The sequence below is a fragment of the Amblyomma americanum genome, chromosome 3 (assembly GCF_052857255.1).
Source record: "Amblyomma americanum isolate KBUSLIRL-KWMA chromosome 3, ASM5285725v1, whole genome shotgun sequence".
In the NCBI taxonomy this organism is placed as follows: Eukaryota; Metazoa; Arthropoda; class Arachnida; order Ixodida; family Ixodidae; genus Amblyomma; species Amblyomma americanum.
The window spans coordinates 86,877,786-86,883,918 of NC_135499.1; positions in this window are offsets into that span (position 1 = coordinate 86,877,786).

The following is a 6,133-nucleotide window of genomic DNA, read 5'->3' on the forward strand; positions in this document are numbered from 1 at the left end:
TGCAGCATTGTAGATGTTTTGGAGGTATCTAAGGAAAGTAGCCAAGGTCTTAGTTTTACAGTCTAGATTCCAAAGGACGACACGCTTCTGTTTCTAGATATATTGTGGTTCCAACCTGGCTATGTCTCTTGATCTCACCTTCCTAGAGCAAAAAAAGCACTACTAATTTACTCGCCCAGGCATTGCAGAGTTCTTAAGAAATGCATTGTAGCTTCGTGCATCAAAACAGCCATTTCGAGGTCCTGCGCGCATTCAATAGATAAAAGTGCCACTGCACAGGTGCGGGCTATCAATCGGATATCCGAAGCATGTAATCATGCAGGCTTGTGGCAGGGTGTTAATGCAGGTCGAGGTAGGGTCAAGACCTAAATCCTTAGTTGCACAAAAATCGCAGACGGGCAAAGAATGCACAAAAAAGAAAAAACTTGTGCACCATCAAGCACAAAGCTCCTTTCGTTACGTGTGACGTCGGGATTGTGTACAGGTTACCCATGTCCTGTGGTGCCTTATACGTGGCGCAGACAGGACGGTGCATTAACAAAAGATTAGGAGAGCATAAAGGACCATTAGGTGGGGACTGCCTTAATAACTTGCCAAAACATTGCCTCACGTGTAAAAGTAATTACAGAAGAAAAAAGATAAAGTGCACTCCGCTGTTTGGGAGGACTACGGTTCTTTTCAGACACCGCGACCAAATTGTTCGCGAGATCATGGAAGCCTTTTACATGCGTCTAGACAGTGTCAAATGTATCAGCCGAGTGGCTGAGCATCCGCCTCGCATGCGGGAGGTGCGGGGCTCGATCCCCAGTTCCGCCGGGTACCCACCGGTGATACAATGGGTACAAGTTTTCCCCTGGCCTGGTGCTCGGCTAGTGTGAAATGTTTGGAAAATGGGTCTTTGACCCAACCTTGAGTAATCGAAATATATCTTGTGCCATGGCGTTATTTGGCCATAGACGCCCTTGTGCCATAAAAATCCATCATCATCATCAAACTTCGGTTTGCTTAATAGCTGATAGGGAGTTTGAATTTTTGGCCACATCGCTGGAGTTTCAAAGATACTCTAGAGCTGTTCGTTTGATTCTTTTGCGTGGGTGTCGGGAAAAAATTGGCGCCTTTGTTCGGTTGTTGGCTTTTTGTGTGTTTGGTTTTTCGTTCGCTTTTCTACTTATTCTCGTTTCTTTCTCGAACAAACCTCAGTTGCGAGTTAGCGGTTGTCCATGTCGTTCCTACTGTCCATGCTTTTCTTTCGCGCTTTATTCTAGCCATGAACATGAATTAACTTGCCCAACTTCCTGCTATTCTAAATATTAAACCTTCTTTTGTAAGTGTGTACGTGTCACATATATTAAGGAGCCTAAATTAAATTTTAAAGGAAAGAGGTGTGAAGAAGACGAAGTGGATTAACCGAAGAATAAAGAAGAGGAAGAATAAGCATTCGGTGAGGTGGAGAGATAATTGGTGGAGAAGCATTCGGTGAGGTGGAGAGAGATGATTGGTGGAGAAGAGAAGACGACGACAAGGCTTACGTGGACTAATAACGAGGCTATAAAAGGTGGAGTGAGAGCGAGGCACTGGGGGAACAGCAGAGAAGCGGAGGCTCCGGTGGGTCAGGGAAACTGGCTGGAAGAGAGCGACGCCGGCTACTGCTCCGGTGAGCTGCCGTGCCTGAGCCCGTTCCGGGGAGTCAACGGAGGACGCTACCACGTGCTACGGCCAGGGGTGTCTCCAGAGATGTTGCCACCCATCCGGGTGGTGCCCCCAACGCCAACAACACCGGCATCACCTCCACGGGCGCTTGGACCTGGAGCTTGTACGACGCAACCAGAGACGCCAGCCCAAGCGCGTCGAACGCCGCCACCGACGCCAGCCCAAGCACGTCGAACGCCGCCTCGACACCGGATACTGGATCCATACAACGCCGCAGCCGCACCAAACCAACCGTGAGTACGAACGCCGACCACGAATAGTAGAACGCTGGTAGTAGTATGCCCGGGTTGTGTGTATTTATAGCCTTTGTGTGTTGTGTTAATTTTGTGTTCTAGTGTGTGTGTCACGTAGGGTGTAATAAATGTGCGTTTGTGTGGGTACACCCGTCGCCTAGTCCATTCTTTCAGTCCGAGTGTTCTCCGGAGAGATCCGTGACAAAGATAAGCACCCGTGGAGGTGTTGGCGTTGGGGCACCACCCGGATGGGTGGCAATAGCGCTGGAGACACCCCTGGCCGTAGCAGGTGGTAGCATCCTCCGTTGACTCCCCGGAACGGGCTCAGGCACGGCAGGCAGTCCACGGTGCGTTGCCGTAGAGTGAGTGAGTGAAAACTTTTATTGATACAGTCAAGAGATTCACGGATTCGAAAGCTCCATCGTATTCGTTCTTGGCGCTCGCGATCGGAGCCTTCTCTGCAGCATGGGTGGGCCCCTATTCCAGGGCTCCACTGAGCCGTGCTGCTTCGCCCGCGTGCCTCACTAAGGCCCGTTGGGCCGTGAGCTCACTGCTGGTGAGACGGCTCTCCCATTGCTCCGCACTCGGGTGTTCGTGTTTGTGGAATGCTTTGTTGCGTTCGCACTCCCAAGTAATGTGATAAAGTGTGGGTGTGGCTCCGCACCACGGGCAGGTGGCCCTGTATTGTGATGGGAACATTTTGTTGAGTATGTGTAGGTTGGAGAAGGTGCTTGTCTGTAGTCTACGCCAAATGGTGGCCTCCTCCTTTGTCAGAGCTTTGTCTGGTGGTGGATATTTGATTCTGATCCCCCTGTGTAAGTTTAAAAGTTCGGCGTATCCCCCCTCGCAGGCTGGCAGATGGAACTCCGGGGCGTTAGACTGTCCTGCTCGGATTGCTTCGCCTCGAGCTAGGCTGTCTGCCCTTTCGTTTCCCTCTACCCCCGCGTGGCCTGGGATCCAAATCAGATTGTGTCTGGTTTTGTTTAACTCGGTAGAGGCTACCCCGCTGAGTATCCTGAGGGCCGTTTTGCTAATTCTGCCCTTCGTGTAGTTTTTGCACGTTTCTTTAGAATCTGTTAGAATATTTATGGGGCGGCCGTAGAACGCGAGCTCACCGGAGCAGTAGCTGGCGTCGCTCTTTTCCAACCGATGTGTCCCTGACCCGCCGGAGCCTCCACTTCTGTGCTGTTCCCCCCTGAGCCTCGCTCTCACTCCCCCTTTTATAGCCTCGGTGTTAGTCCACGTAAGCCTTGTCGTCGTCTTCTCTTCTCCACCAATCATCTCTCTCCACCTCACCGAATGCTTCTTCCTCTTCTTTATTCTTCGGTTAATCCACTTCGTCTTCTTCACACATCTTTCCTTTAAAATTTAATTTAGGCTCCTTATTATATGTGAGAGTACGCTTGAGGATAAGGACGCCGTATACAGCTGTAATGAGAGATAACCTAAAGGCCAGATCTTTTCACAATGTCATTACTGCAACTTAAGAACAAATTCGTCGCCGCGGTGGCCAAGTGGTTATTCCGCTCGGCTGCTGACGACTCTGGTTCGATCCCGGCCGCGGCGGTCGAATTTCGGTGGAGGCGAAATTCTGGAGGCGTGTGTACTGTGCGATGTCGGTGAACGTTAAAAATCTCCAGGAGGTCGAAATGTCCGGTGCCCTTCACTACGGCAGCCCTCATAGCTTGTGTCGCATTGGCACGTTAAACACCATAAACCATAAACCAAACAATTTCATAACATTATTGTGTTGTTCGGTGCAACCTGGGTAGACACTGAACCTCCGACTCTGATAAGCATTTTGCACCGCCTAAGCTCTCGTTGAAATTCGTATTCCAAAAAAAGTGTTCCGCATAAAATTAAAAGAAAATTTTGGGCGCCGAAGCTTGACACTTTCGCGTTTTCGCTACCAGCCGCAACCCGACCGCGGTGGCTGCGTTTCGATGGAGGCGAAACGCTGAGGCGCCCGTGTGCTGTGTGATGTCAATGCACGTTAAAGATCCCCAGGTGGTCGAAATTATTCCGGAGCCCCCCCACTACGGCACCTCTTTCTTCCTTTCTTATTTGACTCCCTCCTTTACCCTTTCCTTACGGCGCGGTTCAGGTGTCCAACGATATATGAGACAGATACTGCGCCATTTCCTTTCCCCAAAAACCAATTATTATTATTATTACCAGCCGCAATTTATAAATTCAAAGAGATGTTTTCGAGTGAATAGAAATAAACTGATAAGGCTGATGATGATGATGATGATGATGATGATGAATAAACTCCTCCTCAGGGCGAAAAAGAAGCGCCCGACAAATTTTCGGCGTGGCGCCCCCCTCTCTTTAATTGGCGCCGTCACTGGATCACGTGGTTTTGAAAGAAACCGACCTTCTGGGTTTTGCATGGCAATCTTGGCCACCGCATGCTCAATTTCCATCGAACGGCCACGCATCGTGCTTCCCGTGTTGTAAGATTTTGAGAACTGGGGTCTGTGTTTGATTCCGCCTAAAGAGTGCCATTAGCAGGTGCCGTAAGTCGCTTAAACACGCACGGGGAGTGCTGCGGAGGTTAAATTATTCAACCGAAATCAAGTCTGTCTCACGCTACAGGCTGCATTTATAAAGTACGACATCTAATACCCGAACGCTTAGAACAGGCACTGTACTATTCACTAGTGTGTACCCCAGAATAAGCTATGATATATTTGGGGAACGACATCCAGTAATACTACAAACTTATAATGTATTAAAGAATAATGGCCTGCGGGGCGGGTTAGTGCATGATGAAATGAACTGCGGCGCAACATGTCCTTTTCTTGTGCCGTTGTCGTCGCGCCGCAGTTCATATCATTAATGTTTTACAAAAGCAAATATTACGCATACTGGAAGATTGTAAAGGAAGTAAGCAGCCTTTGAGAACGCAACCACTGTTTGTCAAATATAATATGTTGAAGGCTGACCAAGTGTACTACTTAAAATTATTGCGGTGGATCCATAAGTGCAGACTAAATATTTGCGCAGTACCCCTTTCAAGATCATACGGCGTTCGAAACCCAAAACGAAAAAATGCCGCAAGGTAGAACTAACTACGGGAGAAGCATTGCGTTTTCACATAACTAATGTTTTGAACAGAAAAGATATGCAGATAGACTTTAATAAAGATGTACAAACTTTTAAGACACACTGCAGGAAGTTTCTTAATGTTGAATTTTCACTGCTGCAGTTATTCTAAGAAGTGTAACCTATGTTAATTCTCTCTTGCACTGCTCTTGTGATGAATTGTTACAAACTGTGGCCTGGTCTACTTCGTTTGGCTTCGCGATGAATATCATATGGTTGCGCCTGATGGCGTAGCATGTCCAATAACCTTGGACAAAAATTAAATATGGGAAAATTGTAAGGTATGTTATTATGGAAATAGTGAATTAAGGTAATGGTCCATTCTTCCGATATGCAGCAAAAATTTTTATTCAAAACTGTTTTCTGTCGTTCGCCTCCCGCAATTAAGCCTGCCATAGAAAACCGATGGGGAACGCTTTTGCAGAAACATTAATAACAAAAAAAGGCGAGCCTGCCGACAGGAAGACCTGCGGATATATCGATTGCTATAGAGAAATCAATTGTGCTCATAAACGCTTTCCCGTAAAAAAATGCTTTTATCCGGAATTGTTCAGTATGAAACTGCTGATTCAAAACTAGTGTGTGGTGCATGCATTTGGTTTAATGATGTATACGCATGATGTTCCCGAAGTACCATTCAATTATTGTTTTATTTTCTTCTATCATCCTATTGTATAGAAAGTCGAAATGTCTGTGATCACATGTAATTCTGACAGTAACTAGTCTCTTTTTGTATTAATTCCCATTGCTACTGTTTTACCGAAGTTTGTTATGCTATTTTTGTTTTATGTATATTGTGCAAGGGGGCCGGGCCCTTGTCATGTGCTCTGTCGTCTGCAGCCTCGGCCCCCTCTTGGATTGTGTCTAAGGTAAGGAAACAAGAAAGAAAGAAAGAAAGAAAGAAAGAAAGAAAGAAAGAAAGAAAGAAAGAAAGAAAGAAAGAAAGAAAGAAAGAAAGAAAGAAAGAAAGAAAGAAAGAAAGAAAGAAAGAAAGAAATTTACTGTCACGATGGCTCGGTGGTTAGTGCGCTCGGCTACTGAGCCGGAGTTCCCTGGTTCGAACCCGGCCGCGGCTGCTGCGT